Source organism: Mustela putorius, unplaced genomic scaffold, assembly GCF_011764305.1.
Source record: "Mustela putorius furo isolate JIRA1106 unplaced genomic scaffold, ASM1176430v1.1 tig00003903_pilon_pilon_pilon, whole genome shotgun sequence".
NCBI classification, from domain to species: Eukaryota; Metazoa; Chordata; class Mammalia; order Carnivora; family Mustelidae; genus Mustela; species Mustela putorius.
Window position 1 is genome coordinate 1,706,218 of NW_025422051.1, and position 14,156 is coordinate 1,720,373.

General features: G+C 38.0%; 1 protein-coding gene across 2 annotated transcripts in view; it reads right to left on the reverse strand.

Annotated features, from left to right (window-relative positions):
- The window catches only part of PAGE4 (PAGE family member 4), a 155,274-nt gene that overhangs the window by 11,133 nt on the left and 129,985 nt on the right, over positions 1 to 14,156 (reverse strand). The window contains exon 1 of one of the 2 annotated variants that reach the window (XM_045068408.1): positions 10,822 to 10,841. The exons of the other annotated variant lie outside the window; for it this stretch is intronic. The gene's annotated coding sequence lies outside the window, so the exon portion shown is untranslated. Of the gene's footprint in view, positions 1 to 10,821; positions 10,842 to 14,156 lie in introns of those variants that run through there. 2 annotated transcript variants of the gene reach the window in all.

The following is a 14,156-nucleotide window of genomic DNA, read 5'->3' on the forward strand; positions in this document are numbered from 1 at the left end:
GTCATAGATGCTGGTAGGTCATAATATGCTTGAAAACTGCAGAGACCACTGGCTAGAGATCCGGGCTATGGGTGAAAGAGGGATCTTTTCTTTTGTGTCCTTGACCAACAGTAGAGTACAGTAAGGGCATGAATAGATTGAGAATATAAATATCCTGTGGGTAATTTTTTTTAAATCAACTGCATGCTAATCATGAAAGTTTTCCTGATTGCAAAGGAGAGTTCCTATAATCTGATTGACAAAGCATGTCATTTTAAACTTTGACTCCAGCAATCTATAAATTCCAGATATTACTCATGCACATTTAGTTGTCACACACACATTCACATGTATTCAGATAGCTATTACTTAGTGTTGGCATTTTGGGGTGGTTCACTGGAAGCAATGGAGAGGATCCTAGGAAGGTTTTATCCCTCTTGGCAGCTCCATCACCTGGAGAAAATGCCCCCTTCTTCTCTCCTCCTTATACAGAAGCTTCCTGAGTTCCCTTTCTGTGCCAACCAATCCCCAATTTATAATTGCGCTTTCAGTCTTCATTGATGGTATTCAGGCTTCTCACCTGTGCTCATCCAGCTTTGGACTTTTCTCTCTTGATTGAGTTTCTACTTATGTACATATTTCTTGGTAGTTAGACAACTGGTGAAGTTACCTTCGTCATGCTGGCCTTTACTAGCTCTTATGCCTGTATATGCCTTTGCCAAAAATCAGTTGTCATATGTGCATGGATTTATTTCTGGACTCTCTGCTTTGTTCCATTTATCTACCTTTATGTCAGCACCATACTATTGTGATATAGTTTTATGATAATTCTTGAAATCTTATTCTAGTTAATATAGGTCCTTTGCTTTTCCATATGAATTTCAGAATCAGCTTGTTAATTTCTACAAAAAGTACTGCTAGGATTTTGATTGAGAATGTGTTAAATTCATAGATTAATTTGGGGAGAATTGACAACTTAACCATTTGGAGTCTTCAGACCCATGAACAAGATATACCTCTCTATATACTTAAGTTTTGATTTCTCTCAGTGGTGTTTTGTAGTTTTCAGTGTACATATCTATCACTTTTTTGGTCATATTTATCCCTATGTATTTCATATGTTTTATGGTGTTGTAAATTGTATTGGATTTTATTTCAATTTTTTATTCTTGTTAGTATATGGAAATAAAACTGATTTCTTTCCATTGACCTCGAATCCTGCAACTTGGTTAGACTCACTTGTTGATTTTAGTAGCTTTTAATTAGATTCTATCATATTTTCTGGGTGCCTGGGTGACTCAGTCAGTTAAGCATCTGCCTTCGGCTCAGATCATGATCCCAGGGTCCTGGGATCAAGTCCCGCATCAGTCTCCCTCCTCAGCGGGGAGCCTGTTTCTCCCTCTGGCTGGCACTCTGTCTCTCTCTTTCTCTCTGACAAATAAATCATAACGTATTTTTTAATTAAAAAAATAAACTGTTAAAATAGATTCCATCATATTTTTAATGAAAATGATCATGTCATCTGTGAATAGGCAATTTTACTTATTCATTTCCAATCTGTATGCATTTTTATTTCCTTATTTTACCTGATTATACTACCTAGAACTTTGAGTACAATATTGAATACAGGTGGTGAGAGTGGACATCTTTGTCTTGGTCCTGATATTAGGGCAAAAGCGTTCAATATTCTGCATCTGTTAAAACAATCATATGGGCTTTTCTCTTTTGGTTTATTACTATGGTGAATTTCGTTGATCGATTTTCAAATATTAAGCCAGCCCTGTATTATTGAGATAAATTCCATTCATGTATTATCTTTTCACCATATTGTTGATTTTAATATATTAAAATCTTGCATAGAATTTTTGTATCTATATTTATGAGGCATATTGATATGTAGTTTTCTATTATCTTTATCCAGTTTTGGTATCAAGGAAATTCTGGCCTCAAAGAATGAGCAGAAAAGTATTCTTTCCTCTTCAATATTTTGGAAGAGCTTGTATAGAATTACTATTATTTATTTCTCAAATATTTGTTATACTTCTCCAGTGATGCCATTTGGGCTTGGAGTTTTCTTTGTGGGAACATTTTTTCACTAAAATTGAAATTGCTTTAATATATAAAGGATTATTCAGGTTGTCTATTTCTTCCTAAATGAGTCTTGGTGTTTTGCATCTTTCAAATTGTCTATTGTATCCTTGCTGATTTTCTACCTATATATTCTGTCAATTATTAAGAAGAAAATATTGAGACACCTTGGTGGCTCAGTTGGTTATCTGCCTTCAGCTCAGGTCTTGATCCCAGGGTCCTGGGATTGAGCCCCATAGTGGGCTCCTTGCTCAATGAAGAGTCTGCTTCTCCCTCTCCCTCTGCTGCTCCCCCTGCTTGTATACTCTCTCTCTGTCAAATGGATAAATAAAATATTTTTTAAAAAGAGATATTGAGGGCGCCTGGGTGGCTCAGTGGGTTAAGCCGCTGCCTTCAGCTCCGGTCATGATCTCAGGGTCCTAGGATCGAGTTCCGCATCGGGCTCTCTGCTCAGCAGGGAGTCTGCTTCCTCCTCTCTCTCTCTCTGCCTGCCTCTCTGCCTACTTGTGATCTCTCTCTGTCAAATAAATAAATAAAATCTTTTAAAAAAAAGAGAGAGAGATATTGAAATCTTAGACTATAACTATGGATTTCTCTGACCACTTTCTTACACCACATACAAAAATAAATTCAAAATGAATTAAGTACCTAAATGTGAGACCTGAAAGCATAAAAATCCTAGAAGAGAGCATAGGCAGTAATTTCTCTGATTTGGGCTGTAGCAACATTTGTCTAGATATGGAAAGGAAATAAAAGCAAAAATAAACTATTGGGACTACATTAAAATAAAAAAGCTTCTTCATACCAAAGGAAACAGTCAACAAAACAAAAAGACAACTTACTGAATGGGAGAAGATATTTGCAAATGACATATCTGATAAAAGGTTAGTATTCAAAATTTATCTTTTTTATTTTTTAACCTTTTTTTAAAAAGATTTTATTTATTTATTTGACAGAGAGAGAGACCACAAGTAGGAAGAGCAGCAGGCACAGAGAGAGTGGGATGCAGGCTCCCTGTTGAGCAGAGAGCCCAATGCTGGCTGATCCCAGGACCCTGAGATCATGACCTGTGCTGAAGGCAGAGGCTTACCACTGAGCCACCCAGGCGCCCCTATTTTTAATTTTTTAAAGAAACAAATGAAATGGAAATTTATTTGCAATTGAAGGTGATTTAGACATAACACAGTCATTTGTATATGTGTGTATATACATACATACAAACATACACGATGCCTGTAAAGTAAGCATTTTCTTTGTTAAAAATAGGATAGTATATTGAGAAATGTAAAGAAGTTTCAAATTGATCAACTATGATGCAACTTGAAGAATATCACTGGCTACTTTATTAAGTCATTAAGAATACTAAAATTTTTAAAGAACATATAAAAATAACACTAGCAATGTATTATGAAAAAAATATATTGTTAAGAAATACATTAAAATATGGAAGATACTTTTTTATTATGATCAATTAGCCTTTGATGTAGGGTTCAATGATTCATTAGTTATTTATAACACACCGTGCTTGTCACAACATATGCCCTCCTTAATACCCAGCACACTGTTACCACCTCTCCTCATCCCCCTCACCTCTGAAACCCTCAGTTTGTTTCCCAAGGTCCATAGTCTCTCCTGGTTTGTCTATCCCTCTGATTTCTCCCCCTTCAGATTTCCCTCTCTTCCCCTAAAGTCCTCTGTGCTATTCCTTATGTTCCACATATAAGTGAAACCATATGATAATTTTCTTTCTCTTCTTGACTGACTTCACTTAGCACGATTACCTCCAGTTCCATCCATGTCAATGTAAATGGTGGATATTCACCTTTTCTGATAGCTGAGTAATATTCCATTGTATGTATGTATGTGTGTGTTTATAGATACACACACACCCCATATCTTCTTTATCTATTCATCTGTTGAAGGACATCTCAGCTCCTTCCACAGTTCGGCTATTGTGGACATGGTTGCTATGAAATTAGGGTGCATGTGCCCCTTCTTTTCAAAAATACCTAGTAGTGCAATTGCTGGGTCATAGGATAGATCTATTTTTAACACCTAAAATTTATAAGGAACTTATTAAACTGAACATCCCAAAAACAGATAATCCAATTAAAAATGGATGGAAGACATGAACAGACATTTCTCCAAAGATAACATCCAGGTGACAGGGATTTAGGAGTTCACTTATGATGAGTACAGGGTGTTGTATGGAAGTGTTGAATCACTGTATTATACATCTGAAACTAATATTACACCTGTATGTAAAATAAAATAAAAATAAAAATCACCCTATTTGCAGACAACATGATTGTCTATAAAGGAATCCCAAGGAATCTGGAAAAAAGAAAAAACAAAAACAAAACAAACTTCTTAGAATAAGTAAGTTTAAAAAAAAAAGTAGAAGTGAGTTTAGCTAGGCCACAATATACAAGAGCAACAGACAAAAAGCAGTTGAATTTTTATACATGAGCAATGTAAACTGGAAACCTAAGTTATTTTTTAAATATTTACAATCATTCAGAATATTAGCACACTTAGATCTGAATCTCACAAAATACATACAAGATCTCTATGTTGGAGGTAAAAACTGAATGGGGGGAAATTAGAGAGGGAGACAAATCACGAGAGACTTTTGGCTCTGGGAAACAAACTGAAGGTTGTAGAAGGGGAGACGTTGGGGGGAATGGGACAACTGGGTAGTGGACGTTAAGGAGAGCAAGTGATGTGATGAGCACTAGGTGTTATATACAACTGATGAATGATTGAACACTACATCTGGAACTAATGATGTACTATATGTTGGCTAATAGAATTTAAATTAAAAAAAAACAAGATCTGGGGCGCCTAGGTGGCTCAGTGGGTTAAGCCGCTGCCTTCGGCTCAGGTCATGCTCTCAGGGTCCTGGGATCGAGTCCCGCATCGGGCTCTCTGCTCGGCAGGGAGCCTGCTTCCTCCTCTCTCTCTCTCTCTCTGCCTGCCTCTCTGCCTAATTGTGATCTCTCTCTCTCTGTCAAATAAATAAATAAATAATCTTTAAAAAAAAAAACAAGATCTGTATATTGAAAACTGTAAGATACTGAATAAACCAATCCAAAAAGGCCTAAATAACTAGCATAAAAACAAACACATAGACCAGTGGAACAGAGTAGAGAGCCCAGATATGGACCCTCAACTCTATGGTCAAATAATCTTCGACAAAGCAGGAAAAAATATACAGTAGAAAAAAGACAGCCTCTTCAATAAACGGTGCTGGGAAAATTGGACAGTTATATGTAGAAGAATGAAACTCGACCACTCTCTTACACCATACACAAAGATAAACTCGAAATGGATAAAGGACCTCAATGTGAGACAGGAATCCATCAGAATCATAGAGGAGAACATAGGCAGTAACCTCTTTGATATCAGCCACAGCAACTTCTTTCAAGGTATGTCTCCAAAGGCAAAGGAAACAAAAGTGAAAAAGAACTCGTGGGACTTCATCAAAATCAAAAGTTTCTGCACAGAAAAGGAAACAGTCAACAAAACAAAGAGGCAACCCATGGAATGGGAGAAGATATTTGCAAATGACAGTACAGACAAAAGGCTGATATCCAGGATCTATAAAGAACTTCTCAAACTCAACACATACAAAACAAATAATCATGTCAAAAAGTGGACAGAAGACATGAACAGACACTTCTCCAATGAAGACATACAAATGGCTATCAGACACATGAAAAAATGTTCATCATCACTAGCCATCAGGGAGATTCAAATCAAAACCACATCGATATATCACCTTACACCAGTTAGAATGGCCAAAATTAAAAAGACAGGAAACAACGTGTGTTGGAGAGGATGTGGAGAAAGGGGAACCCTCTCACACTGTTGGTGGGAATGCAAGTTGGTGCAGCCAATTTGGAGAACAGTGTGGAGATTCCTTAAGAAATTAAAAATAGAGCTTCCCTATGACCCTGCCATTGTACTACTGGGTATTTACCCCAAAGATACAGATGTAGTGAAAAGAAGGGCCATCTGTACCCCAATGTTCATAGCAGCAATGGCCACAGTCGCCAAACTGTGGAAAGAACCAAAACGGATGAAAGGATAAGGAAGATGTGGTCCATATACACTATGGAGTTTAATGCCTCCATCAGAAAGGATGAATACCCAACTTTTGTAGCAACATGTACGGGACTGGAAGAGATTATGCTGAGTGAAATAAGTCAAGCAGAGAGAGTCAATTATCATATGGTTTCACTTGTTTTGGAGCATAAGAAATAACACAGAGGACATGGGGAGATGGAGAGGACAAGGGAGTTGAAGGAAATTGGAAGGGGAGATGAACCATGAGAGACTATGGACTCTGAAAAACAATCTGAGGGTTTTGAAGGGGCGGGGGTGGGAAGTTGGGCCAGCCTGGTGGTGGGTATTGTGGAAGGCATGTATTGCATGAAGCACTGGGTATGGTGCATAAATAATGAATTCTAGTACACTGAAAAGTAATTAAAAAATAAAAATTAAAAAAAAAAGACTTCAGGAGGTGCAGCCCAGCTGATAGCTTGACTGCCATCTCAGGAGAGACCCTTATCCAGAACCACACAATTAAAACTGTTCCTGAATTTCTGACCCTCAGAAACTATAAGCAAATAAACATTTGTTTCAAGCCAAAAAAAAGAGACCTAAATAAATGGAAATACACACTATGTTCATAAATTTGAAAACCCGACATAGTCAAGATATCAATCATCTCCATATTGAAATATAGATTTAATACAATACTGATCAAACATTAGCAAGAATGTTCTAAGCATATAGAGAAGCTGGTTTTAAAATTTATTTTAAAAAGGTGCTTTGCCATCTGCCTTCAGCTGAGGTCATGATCCCAGGACTCTGAGATCAAGTCCCTCATCAGGTTTCCTGCTTAGCGGTGGCCCTGCTTCTCCCTCTCCTGCTCCCTGTGCTTGTGCTGTCTCTCTTCCTATCAAATAAACAAAATCCTTTTATAAAAGGCAAAAGAATTGGAATAGTGAAAACAATTTTGAAAAAGAAGAAAGCTGAAGAAATCCACACTACCTCCTTTTGAAGAGTACTTGTCATTTTTAGACTCCCTCAATTTGGGCTTGATATTTTCTTTTCTTTTTTTTTTTAAGATTTTATTTATTTATCTGACAGAGATCACAAGTAGACAGAGAGGCAGGCAGTGAGAGAGGAAGGGAAGCAGGCTCTCTGCTCTCCTCAAAGTTTAGGCCTTTGATTTTAGTATGAATCCAGGGAACTTGCCTAGAAAAACTATTGCTCTGATGTTTAATCATGGTTTTAGTGATTTTCTGTTTCATTTATTCCTTCTACATTTATTATCTGGAATTCTTCTGTAAGGAACATATGTATACTGGGATTCTTTTTTTAATCTCTTAGGTTCTATTCCAATACAATTGTTTTGTTCTGTGGCTCCAACTGTTGCAGTTCCGCCATTGAGACCTACCTCTTCCACATTGGCTCCTGTGTGCTTATGACATGGTCTTCCTGTTCTTTGTTATTTTGTTTTGTTTTTGTTTTTTAGCTTCTCTTTACTTTCTGGCAATACAAAATTATACAGGTTCATCTTCTGCCCTAGAATCAGTCATTTCTTTAGGATTCCTGATTCCTTTTATTGAGAAATGGTATTTAAAAACTTAGATCTGGGCACTAAACTATCTGATTTTAAGAATTATTATAAAGTGACAGTAATCATGATGCATAGATGAATGGGGATGGAAAAGAGTCCAGAAATTGGCGCACACAAATATGGCCAATTGTATTTTTGACAAAGGTGCAAAACCAATTCAATAGAGAAAGAGTAGTACAAATGAGTTACAGGGTAGTACAATGCCTTAGAGTGGTTTGACTTACAATTTTTCAAGTTTACAGTGGTGTAAAAGCAATACACTTTCAGTAGAAATGGTACCTTGAATGTTGAATTTTTATCTTTTCCCAGGCTAACTATATGAGTATAATACTTACTCGTGATGCTGGGCAGAAGCAAGCCACAGCTCCCAGTCAACCATGCAGTTAAGTCAGCCAGTACACTTACAACCATTCTACACCCATACAACCATTCTCTTTTTTACTTTCAGTATAGTATTCAATATATTACATGAGCTATTCCACACTTTATTATAAAATAGGCTTTGTGAGGCACCTGGGGGGCTCAGTCAGTTAAGCATCTGCCTTCAGCTCAGATCATGATCCCCGGGGCCTGGGATTGAGCCCCACATTGGGCTCTTTGCTCAGTGCAGAGCCTACATCTCCCTCTCCCTCCACCTGCCACTCCATCTGCTTGTGCATGCTCTCTGTCAGATAAATAAAATCTTCAAAAAAATAATGAAATAAAATGGGCTTTGTGTTAGATGATTTTGCCCAACTGCAGGCTAATGTAAGTGTTCTGAGCCTGTTTAAGGCTAGGCTAAGCTATGATGTTTGATAAGTTAGGTTTATTAAATGTATTTTCAACTTAAACTATTTCCAACTTTTGATGAGTTTTTGGGGACATAATCCCATTGTAAGGCAAGGAAAATCTATATTTTTAATAAATGGTATGGGGACAATTGGACAGTCATATATAACAAAAATAAATCTCTACTTAAATGTGACATCATATTCAAAAATTAATACCAAATGGAGCGTATATCCAAATGTAAAATAGAAAACTATAAAAGTTAAAGAAAAAAACTTAGGAGACCTTGAGTTTGTCCACAGATTCTTTGACATGACACAAAAAGCACAATATGTATCAGAAAAAAAAATGTTAAGTCAATCTTCATCATAATGTAAAACTTTTGCTTTGTGGGGTGTGTGGGTGGCATAGTCATTGGATGGCTGCCTTTGGCTCAGGTCATGATCCCAGGGTCCTGGGATCAAGGCCCACATCTGGCTCCCTGCTCAGTGGGAGCCTGCTTCTCCCTCTCCTGCTCCCCCTGCTTGTATTCCCTCTCTCTGTGTCTCTCTCTGTCAAATAAATAAATAAACTCTATAGGGGGGAAAAAAACCCTTTTGCTTTGTTAAAGACACTGTCAAAAGAATGAAAAGAAAATCTTCCCTAATGCAATGAGATTTCCTGGATTGGATTCTGGAACACTTAAAGAATATTAGTGGAGGGGCACCTGGCTGGCTCAGTCATTGGAGCATGTCACTCTTGATCTCAGGGTGGTGGGTTCGAGTTCCATGTTGCATGTAGAGATTCCCTAAAAATAAAATGTTTAAAAAAAAAAGAATCTTACTGGAGAAATTAACAAAATCTAAATAAAGTCTGTGATTTGGTTAGCAGTACTCCAAGCACAGTACCAATGTTAATTTTTTTAGTTATGACAAAGGTACCATGTTTATATTAGATATTAACATTAGGTGAATCTGACTGAAGAGTACATAGGAACTCTTCGTATTATCTTTGCAACTGTTCTGTAAAACTAAAATCATTTCAAAATATAAATGTTTATTAACAAAAATATAGCCAAACTTAATAATAAAAAAACAGCTACTCTGCTTGAAGCCAGAGAGGAGATCTCCCAGAAGCTCATCATCTCTGTCTGTGCCTTGCTGATCTCTTAGACAGCCTCTGGGGATCCTATATAGAACTCTCAGATTCCTTGGAGTATGATCCCTAAACCACAGAACTAATCATTAATAAGACTAAAGGACAGAAATAGAAGCCTAGCTCAGGCCTGAATAATTGAAGATCTATTAGTTTATCTTTAAGGCCTCTCTCTCTATCATAGAAGATAATTAATTTGAACCGATATAATCTCCTCTTTACAAGGTCAAACATATTGCAGCCTAATATTCTGAACTTAAAGCTGCAAAGCACTTGTTTTTTTGTTCAAGGTATCTTAAAAGTGCCCAAGATAAGGTGGCTGGCTTAGGATTATACAAGAGTAGGAAAGATTAGGCTGCGATTTTGAGGATGCATGTGTGTATTATAAAATCCCACCTCATGTCTGAATTTTCATGAGGGCTCTTCAATGTCCTTAAAATGATTAAATACTAGCTTTAAAAAATATATGGCTACAAAGAGAATATATTTGAAAATCATATATCTGACAAAGGGCTTCCATCCAGAATATATAAAGAATTCTCCAAACTCAATAACAAGAAAAAAACACAACCTAATTTTCAAATTGGCAAAAAGTCATGGTCACTAAATCAAAGAGGGAAATTAGCCCATGAAAAGATGCACCATATTATTGGCCATTTGGGAAATGTAAATTATAACCACAAGAGATACTAATACATACCTGTTAAATGACAAAAAGATAAAGTACAGATAAGCCAGGAGTCAAGATGGTGGAGAAGTAGCAGGCTGAGACTACTTCAGCTAGCAGAGATCAGCTAGATAGCTTATCTAAAGATTGCAAACACCTGCAAATCCATTGGCAGATCGAAGAGAAGAAGAACAACAATTCTGGAAACAGAAAAACAACCACTTTCTGAAAGGTAGGACCGGCGGAGAAGTGAATCCAAAGCCACGGGAAGATAGACCCCAGGGGGAGGGGCCGGCTCCCGGCAAGCAGCGGGGCAACGGAGCACAAAATCAGGACTTTTAAAAGTCTGTTCCACTGAGGGACATCGCTCCAGAGGCTAAACCGGGGCGAAGCCCATGCGGGGTCAGCGTGGCCTCAGGTCCCGAGGGTCACAGAAGGATCGGGGGTGTCTGAGTGTCGCAGAGCTTGTGGGTATTGGAACAAGAAAGCTGGCTACAGAGATGGAACTGACAGTAAGCTCACAGCTCGGTGTTACCTTGAACCGGTCGCAGGCTCGGTGAGCTCAGAGCGCGGCCGGAGGTCAGGCAGACGGGAGTTACTGGGCGCTGTTCGCTGAGGGCGCACTGAGGAGTGGGGCCCCGGGCTCGCGGCTCCTCGGGGCGGAGACCAGGAGGCCACCATTTGTATTCCCGTCCTCTGGAACTCTACGGAAAGCGCTCAGGGAACAAAAGCTCCTGAAAGCAAACCCAAGCGGATTACTCAGCCCGGCCCCTGGTAAGGGCGGTGCAATTCCGCCTGGGGCAAAGACACTTGAGAATCACTACACCAGGCCCCTCCCCCAGAAGATCAACAAGAAATCCAGCCGAGACCACGTTCACCTACCAAGGAGTGCGGTTTCAATACCAAGGAGAGCAGCAGAATTCCAGAGGAGGAGAAAGCAAAGCACGGAACTCATGGCTTTCTCCCTGTGATTTTTTTAGTCTTGCAGTGATTTTAATTTTTTTCTTTTTCATTTTTTTTCTCTTCTTCTGCTAAAATTTTTTTCAACTTTAACCCTTTTCTTTTTTAACGTTTTTTTAACTATTTTATCTAATATATATATATATTTCTTTTTTATATTTTTCTTTATTTGTTTTCTTTTTTTTAATTCTTTTTATTTCCTCTTCTTTTTCTTTTTTTTTTTCTTTCTTTTTGAACCTCTTTTTATCCCCTTTCTCCCCCGTCACGATTTGGGATCTCTCCTGATTTGGTTAAAGCATATTTTCCTGGGGTTGTTGCCACCCTTTTAGTATTTTACTTGCTCCTTCATATACTCTTATCTGGACAAAATGACAAGACGGAAAAATTCACCACAAAAAAAAGAACAAGAGGCAGTACCGAAGGCTAGGGACCTAATCAATACAGACATTGGTAATATGTCAGATCTAGAGTTCAGAATGACAATTCTCAAGGTTCTAGCTGGGCTCGAAAAAATCATGAAAGATATTAGAGAAACCCTCTCAGGAGATATAAAACCCCTTTCTGGAGAAATAAAAGAACTAAAATCTAACCAAGTTGAAATCAAAAAAGCTATTAATGAGGTGCAATCAAAAATGGAGGCTCTCACTGCTAGGATAAATGAGGCAGAAGAAAGAATTAGTGATATAGAAGAACAAATGACAGAGAATAAAGAAGCTGAGCAAAAGAGGGACAAACAGCTACTGGACCACGAGGGGAGAATTCGAGAGAAAAGTGACACCATAAGACGAAACAACATTAGAATAATTGGGATTCCAGAAGAAGAAAGAGAGAGGGGAGCAGAAGGTATACTGGAGAGAATTATTGGGGAGAATTTCCCCAATATGGCAAAAGGAATGAGCATCAAAATTCAGGAGGTTCAGAGAACGCCCCTCAGAATCAATAAGAATAGGCCCACACCCTGTCACCTAATAGTAAAATTCACAAGTCTTAGTGACAAAGAGAAAATCCTGAAAGCAGCCCGGGAAAAGAAGTCTGTAACATACAATGGTAAAAATATTAGATTGGCAGCTGACTTATCCACAGAGACCTAGCAGGCCAGAAAGAGCTGGCATGATATTTTCAGAGCACTAAACGAGAAAAACATGCAGCCAAGAATACTATATCCAGCTAGGCTATCATTGAAAATAAAGGAGAGATTAAAAGCTTCCAGGACAAACAAAAACTGAAAGAATTTGCAAACACCAAACCAGCTCTACAGGAAATACTGAAAGGGGTCCTCTAAGCAAAGAGAGAGCCTACAAGTGGTAGATCACTAAGGAACAGAGACCATATACAGTAACAGTCACCTTACAGGCAATACAATGGCACTAAATTAATATCTCTCAATAGTTACCTTGAATCTTAATGGGCTAAATGCCCCAATCAAAAGACACAGGGTATCAGAATGGATAAAAAAACAAAACCCATCTATATGTTGCCTCCAAGAAACTCATTTTAAGCCCGAAGACACCTCCAGATTTAAAGTGAGGGGGTGGAAAAGAATTTACCATGCTAATGGACATCAGAAGAAAGCAGGAGTGGCAATCCTTATATCAGATCAATTAGATTTTAAGCCAAAGAGTATAATAAGAGATGAGGAAGGACACTATATCATACTCAAAGGGTCTGTCCAACAAGAAGATCTAACAATTTTAAATATCTATGCCCCCAACGTAGGAGCAGCCAACTATATAAACCAATTAATAACAAAAGCAAAGAAACACATCAACAATAATACAATAATAGTAGGGGACTTTAACACTCCCCTCACTGAAATGGACAGATCATCCAAGCAAAAGATCAACAAGGAAATAAAGGCCTTAAATGACACACTGGACCAGATGGACATCAAAGATATATTCAGAACATTTCATCCCAAAGCAACAGAATACACATTCTACTCTAGTGCCCCATGGAACATTCTCCAGAATAGATCACATCCTCGGTCCTAAATCAGGACTCAGATGGTATCAAAAGATTGGGATTATTCCCTGCATATTTTCAGACAACAATGCTCTGAAGCTAGAAATCAACCACAAGAGGAAGTTTGGAAAGAACCCAAATACATGGAGACTAAACAGCATCCTTCTAAAGAATGAATGGGTCAACCGGGAAATTAAAGAAGAATTGAAAAAAATCATGGAAACAAATGATAATGAAAACACAACGGTTCAAAATCTGTGGGACACAACAAAAGCAGTCCTGAGAGGAAAATATATAGTGGTACAAGCCTTTCTCAAGAAACAAGAAAGGTCTCAGGTACACAACCTAACCCTACACCTAAAGGAGCTGGAGAAAGAACAAGAAAGAAACCCTAAGCCCAGCAGAAGAGAAATCATAAAGATCAGAGCAGAAATCGATGAAATAGAAACCAAAAATCAATAGAGCAAATCAACGAAACTAGGAGCTGGTTCTTTGAAAGAATTAACAAAATTGATAAACCCCTGGCCAGACTTATCAAAAAGAAGAGAGAAAGGACCCAAATAAATAAAATCATGAATGAAAGAGGAGAGATCACAACTAACACCGAAGAAATACAAACTATTATAAGAACATACTATGAGCAACTCTATGCCAACAAATTTGAGAATCTGGAAGAAATGGATGCATTCCTAGAAACATATAAACTACCACAACTGAACCAGGAAGAAATAGAAAGCCTGAACAGACCCATAACCAGTAAGGAGATTGAAACAGTCATTAAAAATCTCCAAACAAACAAAAGCCCAGGGCCAGACGGCTTCCCGGGGGAATTCTACCAAACATTTAAAGAAGATCTAATTCCTATTCTCCTGAAACTGTTCCAAAAAATAGAAATGGAAGGAAAACTTCCAAACTCATTTTATGAGGCCAGCATCACCTTGATCCCAA